General features: G+C 46.5%; 1 protein-coding gene across 1 annotated transcript in view; it reads right to left on the bottom strand.

The window, feature by feature from the left end:
- The window catches only part of GALNT3 (polypeptide N-acetylgalactosaminyltransferase 3), a 144465-nt gene that overhangs the window by 105089 nt on the left and 17126 nt on the right, over nucleotides 1-22250 (bottom strand). Inside the window, exon 2 of the mRNA XM_030210083.1 lies at nucleotides 8280-8306. The gene's annotated coding sequence lies outside the window, so the exon portion shown is untranslated. The remainder of the gene's footprint in view (nucleotides 1-8279; nucleotides 8307-22250) is intronic.

Genomic DNA, 22250 nt, shown 5'->3' with positions numbered 1-22250 from the left:
GTCCAGTACAAGTGGGCATTGTGTCTGTCAACCAGTGGATGGAGACAGTGCAAGATAAGTAGTTCCATGGGAATTGTGCAGCCATACAATGCTCAATATTACAAAAGCTAAGCAATGGTGCTTAAGTCCAAAGTGTCACTCAGCCAATATATCTACCAACCAGGTAGGCATAAATACTGACATGCAGTATTTCCACCGAGTCAGGAGATACATGATACATCACGACAATATCTATGAGAAATGATGCCATCCACAAAATGGAATAAAAGGAAATAACAAAAAGAAATTTTTTATTTTCCATTAGCAGTTAAACTAATGGAAGGACTGGTGACCAAACAACTCAATGACTACATAAACAAATTCACTATACTACATGAATCACAATCAGGATTTCGACCCCTACATAGCACCGAAACAGTACTACTCACTCTCCTAACCAAATTCAAACAAGAAATAGCAATAGGCAAGAGTATACTCCTCCTCCAATTTGACATGTCAAGTGCATTCGACATGGATAACCATAGCATACTGCTAAGACTCCTTGACTACTTCGGAATCAGTGGCGACACTCTCAACTGGATTAGGAGTTTTCTAACTGCAAGAACCACAAGTGAAATAAAAAAACAAACATATCATCACCGTGGAAACCAAACTGCGGAGTACCGCAAGGATCACCACTGTCACCAATCCTTTTCAACCTCATGATGACTCCACTAGCCAAGACCCTATCCACCCAAGGCCTTAACCCATTCATCTACGCTGATGATGTTACACTCTACATCCCATAGAAACATGATCTGGCGGAAATCACCAACGAAATCAAAGCTTAAACATCATGAACTCATGGGCAAATGCATTCCAACTAAAACTCAATACAGAAAAAACACACTCTCTCATCATCTCATCCCAATACAATATATACAAACCCACAATCACCCCAGGATACACACTCCCAGTCTCAGACAACCTGAAATTCTCAGAGTAACAATCGACTGTAATCTATCACTAGAGACCCAAGCAAAATCCACCATAAAGAAAATGTTTTTCTCAATGTGGAAACTCAAACGCATAAAACCATTCTTCCCGAGAGAAATATTTGTAACCTGGTACAGTCCATGGTACTAAGCCATGCAGATTACTGTAATGGAATGTATTCGGGATGCAAGGCTCAAATCATAAAGAAACTTCAGACCGCCCAAAACACAGCAGCCAGGCTTGTATTTGGAAAAACACGTTTTGACAGCGCCAAACCAAAAATTGCACTGGCTACCAATCAAAGAACGTATCACTTTCAAAATCTGCACGACTGTTCATAAAATTATTTACGGCCTCATCGACCTGCCAACCAGAAACACACAAAATCTGCACGATCATAACTAAACCTCCACTACCCCAAGCAGCAAAAGACTCAAATACAAATCCGACTATGCAACCAGCTTTTCCGACCTAAGCACAAAACTATGGAACGAATTACCAAAAGCAGTAAAAACTACGCTTCACCATCTACATTTTTGGAAAGCACTAAAGACTGTTCTGTTCAGAAAAGCGTACCCCACCGACCCAACATAAAAATACCTGGTCACATGCGACAAAATGTAACCAAAGACCATAACGGACATTATCTGACTCTTCTGCGTACGACTAGTAGCACTATAGAAATGATTTATAGTAGTAGTAGTTCTTCCCCCTTTCCCTTGCTAACTTCCCCCCAACGCACCGACCATAAATGTAACTACCTTACATGTACCACATTCTACTACAATATCACTTTATATTCATTCATACCATGTATTTGTTCAAACCATAATCGGCTAACACTGTTAACGGTTATATGTAAGCCACACTGAGCCTGCAAAAGGTGGTAAAGGGAAAATTAGGTTCTTACCTTGGTAATTTTCTTTCCTTTAGTCATAGCAGATGAAGCAATTACGTATGGGTTGTGTCCATCAACCAGCAGGGGGAGATAGAGAGCACTCAAATTTCACACTGCCACATGGTCAGCTAGCTCCACTGCCTCTTCAGTATTTGAAGCTTCCAAAGCAGTATGGCAAACCGCAATGGGAATAACATGAACTTTCCTCACAGCGAACAATGGCCCCATAACAAGGGCATGAACTCAAAAGAAGGGAATGAACACATTCTCCTGGAGGGAATAAACTCGTCCTCCTCTTTGTATTTATGGAGGGAATACACACATCCTCCTGGAGGGAATGAACTCAACCTCCTACACATGAACTGGAGGGAATGAACTCATCCTCCTATAAGTGAACAAGAATCCTGAAGACTGTTTTCCAACTTCCTCCCAGGGAAGGATTAGAACTTCAGGAAACAAGAACAGAACCTGAAACAGATTCACATCATACAGACAATCATACAGGGAGGGCTCATGGCTTCATCTGCTATGACTAAAGGAAAGAAAATTACCAAGGTAAGAACCTAATTTTCCCTTCCTTGTCATCAAGCAGATGAAGCCATTACGTATGGGATGTATCAAAAGCAATCCCTATATAGGGTGAGAACAAGTCACACAACGTGCTAGCACTTGTGCTCCAAAACGCGCATCCCTCCTAGCAGCCACATCCAGCCTGTAATGTCGGGCAAATGAGAGCTTCGAAGCCCATGTTGCTGCACTGCAAATCTCATGAAGAGAGAGTGCTCCAGTTTCAGCCCAAGAGGAAGAAATCGCTCTTGTAGAATGTGCCTTAAAGGCGACAGGCAGAGGCCGGCCGGCAAGCAGATAAGCTGAAAAGATAGCTTCTTTGAGCCAGCGGGCAATAGTGGCTTTAGATGCTGGAGACCCTCTGCGAGAACCTGATAGTAAAACAAATGATCAGAGGTCCTGAAAGAATTAGTAACTCGCAGATACTGCAACAGAGTCCTGCGCACATCCAACAGGTGCAACTGCCCAAAGGATTCTGGAAACTCCTCCTTAACAAAAGAGGGTAGAAAAATAGGCTGGTTTAGGTGAAACACTGAAACCACCTTAGGCATGAAGGCGGTACGAACCGTGACCCTGGACTCTGAAAACTGCAGAAATGGGTCTCGACAGGACAGCGCCTGGAGTTCTGACACCCGTCTCGCCGAAGTAACGGCCACCAGAAAAACGGCCTTTAGTGTCAAATCTTTCTCTGAAGCTCGCCATAGCGGCTCAAAAGGAGAACCCTGCAGAGCCTTCAAAACTAGCCCCAGGTTCCAAGCTGGACAAGGTGCCCGCACGGGAGGACGGAGCCGAAGCACCCCCCTAAGAAACTGTGCCACATCTGGATTAGCAGCTAAAGACACGCCTGCAACCTACCTGAAGGGAGGCCAATGCTGCCACTTGCACCCGCAGGGAATTATAGGCCAAGCTTTTTGTACACCATCCTGCAAAAAGTCCAGAATCGGCGAGACAGGAGCCCGCATGGGTGTGATCGTTTTGAAACACACCAAGCCTCAACTGGCGCCAGATCCTGGCATAAGCCACAGAAGTGGACTGCTTGCGGGCCTGCAGGGAGAGTGGAAATAACATTATTGGAATAGCCTTTGCCTCTCAATTGCGCCCTCTCAATAGCCATACCGTAAGACCAAAACGGCAGGCGTCCTCATGGCCACCGGTCCCTGCGACAACAGGTTCGGTACCAGAGTAAAGGAGGGAGCCTCCACTAGCATCTGCGGATGTCCGCATACCAAGGCCCCCTGGGCCAATCCGGGGCAGATGAGAACTACTTCTCCTGGGTGGAGCCGAATCCGCAGGAGCACACACCCTATCAAGGGCCACGGAAGGAAACACATACCAGAGGCCCAGAGGCCAGGGTTGAGCCAAGGCATCCAACCCGCAGAGCGAGGATCTCTCCGTCTGCTGAAAAGCATGGGACTTTGGCAGTTGAGCTTGTCGCCATAAGATCCATTACGGGCTGCCCCATTTGGCACATATCTGCAGGAATACTTCGTCTGCCAGTTCCCATTCCGCTGGATCGATTTGATGCCTGCTTAGATAATTGGCTTGCACGTTGCTCTGACCTGCAATGTGAGCTGCTGACAGAAACTGTAAATGCAGCTCGGCCCAGTGGCAAATCTGTTCGGCCTGCACGGCCAGCGCTCTGCACTGAGTGCCGCCTTGTCAGTTTATGTAGGCCACTGCTGTCGTGTTGTCCGACATCACTCTGACAGCCAATCCTTCCAGGTCACTTGAAAGCCAGAAGAGCCAGAAACACCGCTTTCAACTCTAGGCGATTGATGGACCACTCCGACTCGTCGGTGTCCATAGACCCTGGGCATGCTTCCCCTGGCAATGTGCACCCCAGCCCATCAGGCTGGCATCTGTCACCACTAGGCACCAATCGGGGAGCGCCAGCGGCATCCCTCGCCGCAGCATGCTGTCTGAGAGCCACCACTCCATGTTGAGTCGGGCCGCAGGGAGCCAAGAGAGTCTGCATTGATAATCCTGAGATACTGGAGACCATCGTTGAAGCAGGGAATACTGCAGAGGTCTCAGATGCGCTCTCGCCCAGGGCACCAAATCCAAGGTGGCCGTCATCGATCCCAACAGCTGGACAATGTCCCAAGCTTGCGGGCGGGGCATCCTCAGGAGCAGACGGACCTGATTCTGAAGCTTGCACCACCTTTGCTCGGGTAGGAATACATATCCTGAGTCTATGTCGAAACCGTGCCCCCAAATATTCTAGAGATGCGAGGGGGTCAGGTGACTTTTGGCTACATTGATGACCCAGTCCCAACATTGCAGTACTGAGACCACTCTGGCTGTAGCTTGATGGCTCTCTGTTGCGGAGTCTGCTCTGATGAGCCAGTCGTCTAGGTACGGAGAACCCGGATACCTTCTCGTCTGAGGAAAAGCAGCTACTACCACCATTACCTTGGGAAAAGGTTCGGGAGCTGTGGCGAGGCCAAAAGGCAAGGCCCGAACTGAAAATATTTTCCCATCACCGCAAACGCAGAAACTCTGGTGCGGGGGCCAAATTGGAATGCACAAGTAAGCTTCTTTCAGGTCCAGAGACTTGAGAAACTCCTCCTGGCTGTACCGCCACACTGAACGGAGCGCAGGGTTTCCATGTGAAAATGCCGCACTCTAGGGACTTGTTTAATTCTTTTAAGTCCAGAATAGGGCGAAAAGACCCACCTTTTCGCGGCACTACAAAGTAAATTGGAGTAGCGGCCAAGCCAAAATCGGCGGGAGGCACCGGGGGAAACCGCCCCAATGTGAATCAAGCCTTGTAAGATCTCCTCTACTGCTGCCCGTTTGGCGGCAGAACCGCATCGGGACTCCACAAACACATCTCTTATCGGGGCATCGAATTCTATTCGGTATCCTTCTCAGATCAGGTCCAAGACCCACTGATCTGAGGTAATCTTGGCCCACTCCTTGAGAAAGAGGGAAAGACCTCCTCCTATAACAGGAATCGAGGAGGGGGCTGGCGCACCCTCATTGAGAGGGTCACCCTTGAACTCCAGGTCTTGAGCCTGCTGCTGCGGAACGTTTGTCCGAGCGAAAGGAGTTCCTCTGCTGAAAACCGGCCACGAGAAGTGGACCCAGCAGAATGCCCCGGGCGGTACCTTCTAGCTTCACGGAAGCAAGGTCTATAAGAGGAGTGAAAAGCCTGACCCTTGGAGGGAGGCCGTGGCCTATGCTGGGTAAGAACTGGGGTTAGCATGCTCCCAGGCCTTTCACAATTTTCTCCACTCCTCACCCAACAGGAGAAGGCCTTGAAACGGCAACTTCACCAACCTTTGCTTAGAGGCCATGTCCGCCGCCCAATGCCGTAGCCACAGAAGACGGCAAGCCACCACTTCTACAGCCATCTGTTTAGCCGAAGCTCTGACATTATCATAAAGGGCGTCAGCCAAAAAGGACAAGGCCAACTCCATTCGCGGAGCCACTTCAGACAAGGGCTCCGCTCCATCACCAGGCTGTTCCACTGCCTGTTGCAACCATACCAGGCAGGCTCCAGCAGCATAACAACTGCATGCAGACGCCAGCAATTTCAAAGGACCGTTTAAGTGCTGATTCCAGTCTACAGTCTTGCATGTCCTTCAGGGCAACACCTCCTTCAACCGGGAGGGTAGTTCTCTTTGTCACAGCTGTGACTAGGGCATCCACCTTAGGCATTGCAAAGTGAGCCAAATGCTCCTCACTCAGAGGGAATAATTGCCCCATAGCCCTGGAAACTTTCAAAGGTCCTTCGGGGTCAGCCCATTGAGCTGAAATAAGCTCTTGGATGGAGTCATGCAAAGGAAAGGCTCGAGCAGGCTTTTTGGTACTTGCCATCCTCGGATTTCCAGAGGAGGCCACGCCACTCCCAGGATCTTCAATAGAGAGGACCTGTAAGACAATCTGAAATAAGGGCTGGCAGCTCCTCGTGGTGGAAAATCCTCACCGTGGACGGATCATCTGGATCCAGCGGCCCTTCTGCACCTTCCTCTGTTTCCTCTGGCCACGAGGGCCTGCCAGACCCCTCAGAGTCACCACATCCCGACCACAGGGGGGGGGGGGGGTGCGCCACTCTCTGAAGGGGAATTTACCCTTCTGCGCTTCTCTTGTGGCCAGCTATCAGGAAAAAACGCCTCAGAGGGCAATCCCAGGCCTGCATCCACCGGAGGGGCAGTAAGGGGGGCAGTAGAAAACCCCTGTAGCTGAGCTCTTTTAAGCATACATGCATTATGAAGCAATAATACAAAGTCAGGGGAGAAAAACTCGCCCTGGGCACCCGGTTCCAATCCAGGGCTAGTAGCTCTTTGGCCAGCCTCAATTCGAGGGCCCCCTCCGGTCTCCAGACCCTCCGCCTCAGCGGGGGTCGCGCCATGTGGTGCTTTCAAAATGGCGCCCGCTGCCAGCTCCACCGAGCAGGAAGAATCATCGCTCGCCATGCTCGGGCCGGCTCTTACGCCTGAACAGCACGTTTTACAGAGCCTGGTGCTGATCTGCGCTTGCCACACTTGGAACAGCACTTAACACTCTCTGCAACCATCGCCGAAAAACGGCAAAAAATTCAAAATGGCGGCTTCGCGCCAAAACGTCCCAATCGCGGGCCCTCCCCGGAGGAGTCAGAAAACACTCTTACCTCACTGGACCGAGTATACAAGCTCCGGTCACGCTGTAGAAACTGAAGAAAACCTCTTGCTTTTTTTTTTTAACGCTGTGAGGAAAGTAGAGAAAACAGCAAAAGAGGCAATCAAATCAATTCCGGAGGTACAGAACAGTGGGAAAGGCAGGGAAAGGCGAACCAATGTGCCTGCATCCACCAAGTATAGAGTGGGAAAGAGCAGGGAAAAGTGAAACTAATGTGCTCACATCCACTGGGGGGATGGGTAAGGCAGGGAAAGGGCTAACCTATGTGCCTTTAAAGTGAAGCTGCTATAGCCTCTAACACCCCGGCTAACAACTGGCAAGCTAGGAGCCACCCCCAGGCAGATTTTTTAAGGAGCTTGATCAAGCTGCAACCACCCTGCTTGGGGAGATAGAGAATACTGAAGAGGCAGTGGAGCTAGCTGACCATGTGGTACTGTGAAATTTGAGTGCTCTCTATCTCCCCCTGCTGGTTGATGGACACAACCCATGATGACAAGGAAATGTGGGATACAAATGTAACAAATAATAATAATAAATTGGTTAGTCTACAACAGGGTTGTCCATTCTTGGTCCTCAAAGGCCACAATCTAGTCAGGTTTTCAGGATTTCCCCAATGAATATGCATGAGATCTCTTTGCATGCACTGCCTCCATTGTATGCAAATAGATCTCATGCATATTCATTGTACACTATACTAAGGGATTTTTAGCAGTTTAAATATTAATTTTCTTAAAAACCCAGGACACCAAATCCATATATAATCACTACTTCCTAGAGTAATACAAAATACATTATAAAATTGGTGAAGGTGCTCAGAAACTCAACATACCCCAATAAGACTGTTCCACGAGAACCTATCCCATCACAATATCATTTTGTATTTGTGCACACCGGAGCCTGCGAACGCCTCTCCAGTACTATGTAAGCCACATTGAGCCTGCAAATAGGTGGGAAAATGTGGGATACAAATGCAACAAATAAATAAATACATAACTCTGATCTGGCTTTTGCCACTAGCCTGCCCCAGTATTATCTGTAAAACTATTCAGCAGAAGTCTTTTGACTAGTGCTACTGAATATTTGTCTTGGTGGGACTTAACTGGATAGCAGGTGCTTTTAAATGTTGTCCACATAGAATTTAATCAATAAATTCTCAAATCTCTCTGCTATTCCAAGCTTGGTCACTAAAATTCCTAGCAAAGCAGTGTTCACTTACCTGCACAGCCTTCATCTGCACTCCCTTCTGAAAGAGAATTTAAGAGAGATGCAAATGAAAATATCCTAAACCAGATAACCACAGTATAACAATTATTAGTCCCTGCCATATTAAAAAAAAATGCTTTGAATATTTGCAGTTTTTGACAAGGGCTCTAAATATAGAGTCAATATGACAGTAAATTTAAAAAAAAAATCTAACCATGGTTATTCAGTGCACTATACAGATAGAGTGGTTAGAGCAATTTTCAACCTACAATAACAATAGCCATGTAATGCCTTGGCAGCAATAATATTTGGCTACTATATGGATAGCTTACATGTTTAGTTTAAGCCTGTTGAAAAGCATATACCCCCATATTCTATAGAGTGCACCTCAGGATCCATGCCAAAAATCCAAGCAGACACTATAACAACGCGCATAACTTAACAAGCAATAATGAGCACTAATTGGCACTAATTAGAATATATGTGCACAACTCACTAAGGGGCCCTTTTACTAAGGCACGTAGGCCCCAACGCACATCAATTTGGAACTACCACCTTGCTACCGCGAGCCCAGGGCGGTAATTCCATTTTTATGCATGTCCACTACGCACAGCAGAAAATATTTTTTTAATTTTCTATCACATGGCACTAACCGGGCTGTAATTGGCAGTGTATGCGCACTGACGATTACCACCCGGTTAACAAGCAAGACCTTACCGCTGTTAATGGGTGGCAGTAAGGTCTCCGGCCCAAAACGAACACACGCCAATTTTTATTTTGCTGTAAGTCCATTTTCAGAAAAAGAAAAAAGGCCTTTTTTGCAGATGCACTGAAAAATGGACCTGCACGTGTTCAATACACGTGTCTATACCAGCGCAGGCCATTTTTCAGTGCACCTTACTAAAAGGACCCCAAGCGTATTCTTTTAACGCACACAGGCAAAAAGGGGCATGGTTATAGCCATTTCATGGGTGTTCCAAAATTTAAGCTTGTAGTTATAGAATACAGTCCAGTGCATGTAAATCAACATACTAGGATTTACGCCATGTTTTCATTGTTGTAAATGGTTGTGCATAGTTTTAGGTGTTGCTTTATCAATTAAGTGTATTCTATATACCATGCCTAAATCTAGACACCGCTTATAGAATACGCTCAGTTGGCATTGATTTCAGCACAGATTTTTTTAGGCGCTTTATATAGAATCTTTCCCATAATGCATCACATTAGCTGTGTTATAATGAGACAAGTAAAGAAAGTTCATCTATCTTCTTGAATCCAATACTGGCAATATAGCCTCCACTAAGGAGGGGGACCAAGCAAACCTCTATCCCATTCACTATATATTCTGAGACGTTTGGTCTCTTATTGCTTTATTATTCAATGTTTATTCCCATATCCATGCCCTGTTTTTCAGTACGCTTTTCAACCCACAGTCTCTCTCTCTCTCCTCCTCTCGCGCTCCCCCCCCCCCCCCAAAAAAAAAACAAAAAAACTTCCAGTGCTTCTGCAGGTCTTAGGTGGGTTCCTGGATAGTTCTGATGTTTTCATGCTCTTCAGAGCTTCGTGTCCATGTGAACCATAAGCCACCAAAAGCGTCTTATATATAACTTTTATTTATTTATTTATTTATTTAGGGGATCTTCTACAAAGGCTTGCTAGTGGTTTGAGTGCACACTAAATGTTAGAGATGCCCACAGAAATATATGGGCGTCTCTAAAGTTTAGTGCGTGCTTATTTTTACTGCACGCTAAAAACGCCAGCTTGCCTTTGTAAAAGGACCTCTGAATTTTTTTTTATCTACTGTCGGGAAGGCTGAAAGTGGACAGATACAGTGGATATTTTCTGTCCCCAGAGGGCTCACAATCAGTTTCTACCAGTATCTAAATGAAACCCCTAACCCATACCTTTGCATTTCAAGCTTGTGAAAATTCATACTACTTCTCAACTCAAGATTTTTATTCCGACCACCTGTTTACTCTTCAAGAAGAGCACCTTGGAGACTAAATATACACGTGTATGAATTCTCAGACATCCTCCGTTATCAAACTACCCAGCTCCATGATATTTCTGACCACTTTGTACATCCTATATTTATAGGCTTCTCAATATCTCATACAAATAGTGCTTTCTTTGCTAATCTGACATTATATAACTATTAGCTTTTTCCAATATATTTTCTTACCCTTTTCCCATCCTGTTTTTCTCTAAGTCTCTAATTTTCAAAGCTTAATCCCCTTCAACTCCAGACCACCACCACTCAGGCACTGACAGGAAGAATTATTTCTAGCAATGAGCTGCAGATATCCACCATGATTTTATCCAGCAGTAACTGGCATGCTCATTTCTTACAGCCTGCTATGGTATTTTTGGATCATAAATAAAGAGCAAGTGCGGTCAGTCATTTCTACCACACGGCTTTCTGTATCAGTCCCTAATTACAGCATGACATTTAGGGGGCACTGAATGGGGTCATGACTATTAGTGAACCAGCAAGATGGTAAATCTCTTCTATTTGCCTAAGTGCATCTGGTGCATGGGTTTTTTTGTTTGTTTTTTTCCCCACTAAAGATATCTTCAGTAAGCATTGGCAGACCTAGAGCAGAAACTAAGCACTGCTCAACTTCAGTGCTGTTAGGATTAGGTATTTGAGGTTCAGATGTAGAAGGGAGATGATGCTTACCAGAGCTAGGAAGTTTTGAAATGAAGTCCACATAGTACAGAGTGGCCTTTGAGAAGAGAGTACCAGTTCTGATAAAAACCAATATGAATACTATGAGAATCATTGTGCTGAATTGTTTTAGGAGCTTGGAGGGACAGAGTGGCCATGTCCAATTTATTGACAACACATCCTCTACAAGACAATCCAGGGATAGTTCATTGAACAAAGCGGGCAGCTTTGTGTTTTCAATATTAGCAAACAGGTGCCTCATATAAGAGGCTTGGGAAAGTTAAGACTTCCCAGCCCAGTCACAACCTTGCCCTCCTCCAGGCAGCTGCTTCACAATCTGTGGAAACAGCAAGAAGAACAAACAGAGCTTCACCTCCCCACCTCCTGCCTTCCCCCATTTGGTGGCTCAAACAGAAATCATGCACAGGTCATATAATAATGCACACCAGTGACAGATCTGCAGGTCCGCCAGAAAAGGACGTTACATCATAGGGAGCAGGAGCACCAGAGCTGTCAGCAGCGCACAGATATGTGGGACTGTGAGAGAGAGACAGAAACAGAGGTGGTAGTGTGTATTGGGAGGGGGACAAGAGAGGGAGGAGGTATGGTGTTGGGGCTGCTGAGCTCCTCAACTTGTTTTTGTTAGGGTGGCAGGAGGTGGCATTTGGCACTTTAACTGAATCCCCTGTTGTAAATGTCACTGCCACCAATTACCACGTGGTGTAGCCGGCTCTGATAGATGTTGATCTCACCTAGTGCTGTTAACAACAAAGTGTGTTTGTGCTGGTGACTACTCACTGAGCACTGATGCCTACCCAGAAAGATGAGCACTGCCTAGTGTCTCTTTAGCATATTATGCCCAGTGTTGCCAAATGCTAGGTCAAGCCCAGAAGACAAACATTACTGAGTACCAGCCACAGCCTAACAGAACAAGTTTTGCCAAATGCTTCAGCCCACATAGTCAGTGCTGAACAGTGCTGTCTTAAGTACATAAGTATTGCCACACTGGGACAGACCAAAAGTCCATCAAGCCCAGTATCCTGTTTCCAACAGTGGCCAATCAAGGTCACAAATACCTGGCAAGATCCCAGAAAAGCTCAATACATTTTATGATGCTTATCCCAGAAATAAGCAGTGGATTTTCCCAAGTCAATTTAATAATGGTCTATGGACTTTTCCTTTAGGAAGCCGTCCAGACCCTTTTTAAACTCCGCTAAGCTAACCACCTTTACCACATTCTCCGGCAACGAATTCCAGAGTTTAATTACACGTTGAGTGAAGAAAGGGAAATTAAGGTCCTTACCATGATAATTTTCTCTCTTTTAGTCATAGCAGATGAAGCCATTACGTATGGGTTGTGTCCATCAACCAGCAGAGGGAGATAGAGAGCACTCAACTTTTCACAGTGCCTCATGGCCAGCTAGCTCCACTGCCTCTTCAGTATTTGAAGCTTCCAAAGCAGTATGGCAAACCGCAAAGGGAATAACATGAACTTTCCTCACAGCGAACGATGGCCCCTTAACAAGGGCATAAACTCAAAAAAGGAGGGAATGAACTCATCCTCCTGGAGGTAATAAACTCATCCTCCACTTTGTATAAATGGAGGGAATACTTGCATCCTCCTGGAGGGAATAAATTCATCCTCCCAAAACATGAACTGGAGGGAATGAACTCATCCTCCTATAACTGTAACAAGAATCCTGAAGACTGTTTTCCGACTCCCCAAGGAAGGAATATAACTTCAGGAAACAAGAACAGCACTTAAAATCAGAATCACTGCAATACAGACAATCATACAGGGAGGGCTCATGGCTTCATCTGCTATGACTAAAGGAAAGAAAATTATCATGGTAAGAACCTAATTTTCCCTTCCTTGTCATCAAGCAGATGAAGCCATTACGTATGGGATGTAACAAAGCAATCCCTAAATAGGGTGGGAACAAGCCACACCACGCGCTAGCACCTGTGCTACAAAACGCGCATCCATCCTGGCAGCCACATCCAGCCTGTAATGTAGGGCGAAAGAGAGCTTAGAAGCCCATGTTGCAGCACTGCAAATCTCATGAAGAGATAGTGCTCCAGTTTCCGCCCAGGAAGAGGAAATCGCTCTTGTGGAATGTGCCTTAAAGGCTTCAGGCGGAGCCCGGACAGCAGATATGCTGAAAAGATAGCTTCTTTGAGCCAACGGGCAATAGTGGCTTTAGACGCTGAAGACCCTCTGCGAGGACCTGCAAACAGCACAAAAAGATGATCAGAGGTCCTGAAAGAATTTGTAATTCGCAGATACTGCAACAGAGTCCTGCGCACATCCAAAAGGTGCAACTGCCCAAATGAATCTGGAAACTCCTCCTCAACAAAGGAGGGAAGAAAAACAGGCTGGTTTAGGTAAAACGCTGAAACCACCTTAGGCATGAAGGAAGGCACGGTCCGAACCGTGACCCCTGACTCTGAGAATTGCAGAAAAGGGTCTCTACAGGACAGCGCCTGGAGCTCTGACACCCGTCTCGCCGAGGTAATGGCCACTAAAAAGACGGCCTTCAGTGTCAAATCTTTCTCTGAAGCACGCCGAAGCGGTTCAAAGGGAGACCCGAAGGGCCTTCAATACTAACCCCAGGTTCCAAGCTGGACAAGGTGCCCGCACGGGAGGACGGAGCCGAAGCACCCCTCTAAGAAACCGTGCCATATCTGGATGAGCAGCTAAGGACACACCTTCAACCTTGCCACGCAGGGAGGCCAATGCTGCCACTTGCACCCGCAGGTAATTATAGGCCAAGCCTTTGTGTTCACCATCCTGCAAAAAATCCAGAATCGGCGAGACAGGAGCCCGCAACGGAGAAAGTGCTCTTGAAACACACCAGACTTCAAACTGGCGCCAAATCCTGGCATAAGCCACGGAACTGGAGCGCTTAAGGGCCTGCAGGAGAGTGGAAATTACCTTATTTGAGTAGCCTTTATCTCTCAATTGCGCCCTCTCAATCGCCATGCCATAAGACCAAAGCGGCAGGCGTCCTCCATGGCCACCGGACCCTGTGACAACAGGTGCGGAACCAGAGGTAACGGAAAGGGAGCCTCCAACAGCATCTGTCGGAGGTCCGCATACCAAGGCCTCCTGGGCCAATCCGGGGCAATGAGTACCACTTCTCCTGGATGCAGCCGAATCCGCAGGAGCACTCGCCCTATCAAGGGCCACGGAGGGAAGACATAAAGCAAGCCCAGGGGCCAGGGTTGAGCCAAGGCAGCCAACCCGGCAGAGCGAGGATCCCTCCCTCTGCTGAAGCAGCACGGGACTTTGGTATTGGAACTGGTCGCCATAAGATCCATCACTGGCTTGCCCCGGATACCCTCTCGCCTGAGAAACGGCAGCTACTACCACCATTACCTTGGAGAAGGTTCAGGGAGCTGTGGCGAGGCCAAAAGGCAAGGCCCGAAACTGGAAAAGTTTTCCCATCACCGCAAACCGCAGAAACTTCTGGTGCGGGGGCCAAATTGGTATGTGCAAGTAAGCTTCTTTCAGGTCCAGAGACGTGAGAAACTCTCCTGGCTGTACCGCCGCAATGACGGAGCGCAGGGTTTCCATGTGAAAATGCTACACTCTTAGGGACTTGTTTAATTCTTTTAAGTCCAGGATCGGGCGAAAAGACCCGCCTTTTTGTGGCACCACAAAGTAAATGGAGTAGCGGCCTAAACCTTGTTTGGCGGGAGGCACCAGGGTCACAGTTACTATCTGGCACAGACTGTGCAAAGTCTACTCTACCACCGCCCGTTTGGCGGCAGAACCGCATCGGGACTCCACAAACACGTTTCTCACCGGGGCATCGAATTCTATTCGGTATCCATCTCTGATCAGATCCAAGACCCACTGATCTGCGGAGATTTTGGCCCACTCCTCGAAAAAGAGGGAAAGTCTTCCTCCGATGACAGGAAACGAGGAGGGGGCCGGCGCACCATCATTGAGAGGGTCGCCCCTGAACCGGCAGCTGCGGAACGTTTGTCCGAGCGAAAGGAGTTTCTCTGCTGAAAGCGGGCACATGAAGTGAACCCAGCAGCACGCCCCGGGCGGTACCTTCTAGCTTCACGGAAGCGAGGTCTGTAAGAGGAGCGGACCACCTGACCCTTAGAGGAAGGCTTCGGCCTATCTTCGGGCAAGCGCTGAGGTTTGGAATCCCCCAGGCCTTTAACAATGTTTTCCAGCTCCTCACCAAACACCTTGAAAAGGCAACTTCACCAACCTTTGCTTAGAGGCCATGTCCGCCGCCCAATGTCGTAGCCAAAGAGTGCGGCGAGCCACCACTGCTACAGCCATTTGTTTAGCCGAAGCTCTGACCATATCAGAGCCAAAAAGGACAAGGCTGACTCCATCCACGGAGCCACTACAGATAAGGTCTCCGCTCCATCACCGGGCTGTTCCACTGCCTGCTGTAACCAAGCCAGGCAGGCTCTAGCAGCATAACAACTGCATGCAGACGCCCGAACAGTGAGACCTGCCAAATCAAAGGACCGCTTCAGAGCTGAATCAAGCCTGCGGTCTTGAATATCCTTCAGGCAACACCTCCTTCAACAGGAAGGGTAGTTCTCTTTGTCACAGCCGTGACCAGGGCCATCTGAAATAAGCGCTGGCAGCTCCTCGCGGTGGAAAATCCTCACCGCAGACGGATCATCAAGATCCTTTGGCAATTCTGCACTCGACTCTGGCTCCTCAGCCCAAGAAGTTCTGCCAGACCCCTCAGAATCCTCATAGCCCGACCACGGGGGGGGGGGGGGGGGGGGGGAGGGAAGGGGAGTGCGCCACACTCAGACTTGGGGAATTAGCCCTTCTGCGTTTATCAGGAGAAGAAACAGGCAAAGCCAACTCTAAAAGGCCAGGATCCACCGGGGGGGGGGGGGGGGGGGGGGGGGGGCAGGCAGAGGGTCCGAAGATCCCTGGGGAAGAGCTCTTTTAAGCATGTACGCCCTATGCAGCATTAAAACAAAATCAGGGGAGAAAACCGCTCCCTGACCACCCGGATCCTGCCCAGGGCTATCAGCTCTATTATTAGCCTCACTCAGAGGACCCCCCCCCCCCCCCCCGGATTCAGGGCTCTCCGTCACAACAGAGGCCGCGCCATGTGTAAAATCCAAAATGGCGTCCGCTGCCAGCTCAGAGCGCAAAAGATCGCCGCTCGCCATGCTCTACCGTCTGTACAGCACGAATTACAGAGCCCCGCTGCTGGTTTGCGCTTGCCACATTTAGAACAGCGCTTTACAGTCTCAGCAGCCATCGCCGAAAATGGCGGTAAAATTCAAAAATGGCGGTTCGTGCCAAAAACATCCAGATTGCGGGCCCACCCTGGAGGAGTCCGAAAACACTCTTACCTCACTAGACCGAGTATCACAGCTCCGGTCCTGCAGAAGAATCTCAAGAAACAAACCTCTTTTCCAAGATCGCTGCGCTAAAGCGTGACGCGACTTTAATTATTTTTTATTTTATTTTTTTTAACGCTGTGAGGAAAGCAGAGGCAAAAAGAGGTAAATAAAAACACTCTGGAGACTCAGATAAGTGGGAAAGGCAGGGAAAGGCGAACCAATGTGCCTGCATCCACTGAGTGGGAAAGGACAGGGAAAAGCAAGCTAATATGTCCACATCCACGGAGGCATGGGTAAGGCAGGGAAAGGGCTGACCTATGTGCCTTCAAAGTGAAGCTGCTATAGCCTCTAACACCCCGGCTAACAACTGGCAAGCCAGGAGCCACCCCCAGGCAGATTTTTGATGGAGCTCGAAGAAGCTGCAGACACCCTGCTTGGGGAGATAGTGAATACTGAAGAGGCAGTGGAGCTAGCTGGCCATGAGGCACTGTGAAAAGTTGAGTGCTCTCTATCGCTCCCTGCTGGTTGATGGACAACCCATACATAATGGCTTCATCTGCTTGATGACAAGGAATATTTTCTCAGATTCATATTAAATTTACTACTTTGTAGCTTCATCGCATGCCCCCTAGCCCTAGTATTTTTGGAAAGAGTAAACAAACGATTCATGTCTACCCGTTCCACTCCACTCATTATTTTATAGACCTCTATCATATCTCCCCTCAGCCATCTCTTCTCCAAGCTGAAGAGCCCTAGCAGCTTCAGCCTTTCCTTATAGGGAAATCGTCCCATCCCCTTTATTATTTTCGTTTTCCTTCTCTGCACCTTTTCTAATTCCACTATATCTTTTTTGAGATGCGGTGACCAGAATTAAACACAATATTTGAGGTGTGGTTGCACCATGGACCGCTACAAAGGCATTATAACATCCTCACTTTTGTTTTCCATTCCTTTCCTAATAATACCTAACGTTCTATTTGCTTTCTTAGCCGCCGCAGAACACTGAGCAGAAGGTTTTTATCACCATCAACGACACCGAGATTCCTTTCTTGGTCAGGGACTCCTTACGTGGAACCTTGCATGAAGTAGCTATAGTTCAGGTTCCTCTTTCCCACATGCATCACATTGCACTTATTCACATTAAACGTCATCTGCCATTTAGACACCCAGTCTCCCAGTCTCGTAAGGTCCTCTTGTAATTTTTCACAATCCTCTTGCGATTTAACAACTTTCAATAACTTTGTGTCATCAGCAAATTTAATTACCTCACTAGTTACTCCCATCTCTAAATCATTTATAAAATGTTAAAAATCAGCAGTCCCAGCACAGACTCCTGAGAAACCCCACTATCTACCCTTCTCCGTTGAGAATACTAACCATTTAGCTCTACTCTGTTTTCTATCCTTTAACCAGCTTTCAATCCACAACAGGACACTACCTCCTATCCCATGACTCTTCAATTTCCTCAGGAGTCTTTCATGAAGTACTTTGTCAAACGCCTTTTGAAAATTCAGACACACAATATCAACTGGCTTGCCTTTATCCACATGTTTGTTCACCCCTTCAAAGATTGGTGAGGCAAGATTTCCCTTCACTAAATCCATGTTGGTTTTGTCTCATTAATCCATGCTTTTGAATATGCTCTGTAATTTTGTTCTTAATAGTAGTCTCTACTATTTTGCCCAGCACCAACGTCAGGCTCACCAGTCTACAATTTCCCAGATCTCCTCTGGAACCTTTTTAAAATATTGGCGTTACATGGTTTACTCTCCAATCTTCCAGAACCTCGCTCGTTTTTTAAAGATAATTTATATATTACTACCAATAGTTCCGCCAGTTTATTTTTCAATTCTATCAGTACTCTGAGATGAATACCATCCGGTCCAGGAGATTTGCTACTCTTCAGTTTGTCAAATTGCCCCATTACATCCTCCAGGTTTATAGAGATTTCATTGTTTTTCCAACTCGTCAGCTTTGAATACCATTTCAGGCACCGGCATCACTCCCAAATCTTCCTCGGTGAAGAACGAAGCAAAGAATTCATTCAATCTCTCCACTATGGCTTTGTCTTCCCTGATCACCCTTTTTACCCCTCAGTCATCTAGCGGTCCAACTGATTCTTTTGCTGGCTTCTTGCTTCTAATATACCTATAAAAATTCTATGTATTTTTGCCTCTAATGCAATCTTTTTTTCAAAATCCCTCTTTACCTTCCTTATCAGCGCTTTGCATTTGACTTGACATTCCTTATGCTGTTTCTTGTTATTTTCAGTCTGTTCCTTCTTCCATTTTCTGAAGGATGTTCTTTTAGTTCCAATAGCTCCCTTCCCCTCACTTTTTAACCATGCCGGCTGTCGTTTGGTCTTCCTCCCTCCTTTTTTAATACACAAAATATATTTGGCCTAGGCTTCCAGGATGGTATTTTTGAACAGCATCCATGCCTGATTTAAATTTTTGACACTAGCAGCCGCTCAGTTTTTTTTTCACCATTCTTCTCATTTTATCATAGCCTCCTTTTTGAAAGTTAAATGCTAACGTATTGGATATCCTGTGTATACTTACTCCAAAGCTAATATCAAATCTGACCATATTATGATCACTGTTATCAAGCGTCCCCATCACCATTACCTCCGGCACCAGATCATGTGCTCCACTAAGGCCTAGGATGGTCTAGAATTTTTCCTTCTCTCGTCAGCTCCTGTACCAGCTGTTTTTACCTCCCTAGCATGCCCCGATGTTACATTTACCCTGTCAATATCGAGGTAATTGAAATCCCCCCCATTATTATCGTGTTGCCCAGTTTGTTAGCCTTCCTAATTTCCGATAACATTTCTACATCCATCTGTTCATCCTGGCCAGGTGGACAGTAGTACACTCCTATCACTATCCTTTTCCCCTTTTACACATGGAATTTCAATCCACAAGGATTCCAAGATGTGATTTGTTTCCTGTAGAATTTTCAATCTATTTGATTCAAGGCCTTACTTAACATACATGCTACCCCCTCCACCAATTCAATCCACCCTATCACTACAATATAATTGGTCTCAGAGATTCTAATTATATCTAATTTTTCATTTAGTGCAATATATTCTAACTCTCCCAACTTATTTCTCAGGCTTCTGGCATTTGCATATAAACATTTCAAACTATGTTTGCTGTTCCTATTTATATCATGCTCAGTACTTGACAGTATTAAATTGCAATTTGTTGTCTGATTTTTATTTAAAGACAACTGATCTACTATGGTCTCTTTTGCAACCTCACTATCGGGATACCCTATCTTCCCTGTTTTGGTGATATCTTTAAAATATACCTTATTCCGAACCATGCACTTTTGAGCGACTGTCGGCCTTCCCCCAGTCTCTTGTTTAAAAGCTAGCACAAACATTTTCACTGAATGTTAGCCTTTACATAGAACATACATAGACAAGTGCCAGACTCTACCTAGCACTGATTATTGATGACAGCTGGTTCCAGTCAAACATGGTCAACCATGATGAAGTGCTGGCCTTCACCAAGTGCCGATATCCTCAATGAGTGCCATTTTACCAACACAGGCATCCTTTGCAAGTACCAACCTTAAGCCAGAACAGCTTTCATTCATGTTGGTCTTTCCCAACTTACTGAACCTTCATTAACACTTAATACTGATGAGTACTGGTATTTTTCTAGTACACCTCAGACTTTCCACAGTTAGCAATTTCTGACCACAAATTCCTGAAAATTTCTCTTGCCAGTATTTAGGAACTGATTTCCGAGTGGAGATTTTTACCAAACCCTCACCTGTTTAAGTTGTGCTGCTCAGAAGATATTTTTAAACTCAAATATTACTGTTCACTTTGGCCCTTGTATACAAAGATGGCACCATGTCACTGCTCACCATCAAGTTACTGTTTTCTTTCTGTCCCCCTTCCCCCCCCCATTACTAAAGTAGAACATATCTTCACATCACCGAAACAAAACGTATTGACGGAGAATATCAGTCAATGACATCTAGACTATCTCAGTTGCAAAATAAAAAAAAATATATATATATGCGTAAACTGTTTTGATTGTAACCACAGAAAGGCGGTATATCAAATCCCATATCCTTTCCTTTATGACATAGGTAGAGGGATGTTTAGGGAATTCTCTTCAAAACCCAGACCGCTTATCAATGGCAGGCAGAGAGATTTATAGAGGAGGCCTACAGGGACATAGTACAGAAGTCCCACCTCCAGTCTGGCAACTTCTGTACTGCCATGAAGTAGAATGGTCTCCTGAAGGGATATCAATCACTGTGGAGAAGCAGGAATTGATCATGTAGCCAGCACCTACCCTCTAGAGGAAGCAATATCGTTTCATACTGAGAATTTGTCTCCAGGGCCTTCTGCTCAGGAGGGAAGAGTTAGGATAACCGTTGGAGATTTGATCATCAGGCATGTAGATAGCTGGGTGACTGGTGGATGCGATAGGAACTTGCCTGCCTGGTGCGAAGATGGCAGACCTCACACACCACCCAGCTAAGATTTTAGACAGTGTTGGAGAACAGCCTGCTACCTTGGTAAATGTGGGTACCAATGACATAGAAAATGACACTGCCATGTTTCACCCTTCTAAGTGCTGCATCAGTGGATAATGAGAACCGTCAATGAATATATGATAGTATAAATCATAAAACTATGTGTAAAATATACAAGTAAACCACCGACATACAAAATGACTTAAAACTAAAAATCAAAAAACCATGTCAAAGAAAACATTTATCAAAATCATAAATAAAAACACATGCAGTTCTTATTAGCCCCTGATGCAGCCTTTATGAGGGCAAAACATAGCCTTCTGGGGCTTATAGTGTTTTTATGCTTTTAACCTTGATGTGGAGAATATATTCTCAATATAGACTTTTCTCAACTAGTCAGCTGGGTTTTGTTTTTTGCCACCCTCCATTGATAAGCAGTCTGGATTTTGAAGGGAGTTGGTCCCAATACATCCCTTGACCATTTCATCTAGATGTCACTGGCTTGATATCCACTGTGAATAAAGTTTGACTTTTTGCTCCACACACACACACACACCAGAGGTGTGTTCCAGGGACTTTTTATTTTTTTTACTTCAAAACGAAGCCCATGGAATATAGGAGCTATAGAGGGGCATAATCGAACGACGCCGGCCAAACAGCTGGTCGGCCATCTTCAGGGCCGGCTCCGCAAGGGGGCGAAGCCAAGCGTATTTTCGAAATACGGTTGGGGCCGGCTAAATCGATCACCGGGTGTAGAGGAGATGGCCGGTTTCGTTTTTCAGCCATAAGGGAAACCGGGCCCAGCCATCTCAAACCCGGCGAAATGCAAGGCATTTGGTCGTGGGAGGAGCCAGCATTTGTTGTGCACTGGCCCCCTCACATGCCAGGACACCAACCGGGCACCCTAGGGGGCACTTCTAAAAAATAAAAATAGCTCCCAGGTACATAGCTCCCTTACCTTGTGTGCTGAGCCCCCCAAATCCCACTACCCACAACTGTACACCACTACCATAGCCCTTAGGGATGAAGGGGGGCACCTATATGTGGGTACAGTGGGTTTTGGGGGGGGGGGGTTTGGAGGGCTCCCATTTACACAAGTGTAACAGGTGTGGGGGTGGGTGGGCCTGGGTTCACCTGCCTGAAGTGCACAGCACCCACTAAAAACTGGCCCAGGGACTTGCATACTGCTGTCAGGGAGCTGGGTATGACATTTCAGGCTGGCATAGAGGCTGGCAAAAAAAGTTGTTGTTTTTTTTTTTGGGTGGGAGGGGTGACCACTGGGGGAGTAAGGGGAGGTGATCCCCGATTCCCTTCGGTGGTCATTTGGGGCTCCTTTTTGAAGTTTGGTCGTGAAAAAAAAAGGGACCAAGTCAAGCCTGGCTTTTTTTCCATTATCGGGCAAAACCGACCATCTTGTAAGCATGCCCCCGTCCCGCCTTCACTACTCTACTGACATGCCCCCTTGAAGTT

The sequence above is a fragment of the Microcaecilia unicolor genome, chromosome 7 (genome assembly GCF_901765095.1).
Source record: "Microcaecilia unicolor chromosome 7, aMicUni1.1, whole genome shotgun sequence".
NCBI lineage: Eukaryota > Metazoa > Chordata > Amphibia > Gymnophiona > Siphonopidae > Microcaecilia > Microcaecilia unicolor.
The sequence above is the reverse complement of the archived record's forward strand: the minus strand, read 5'-3'. Positions and strand labels throughout refer to the sequence as shown.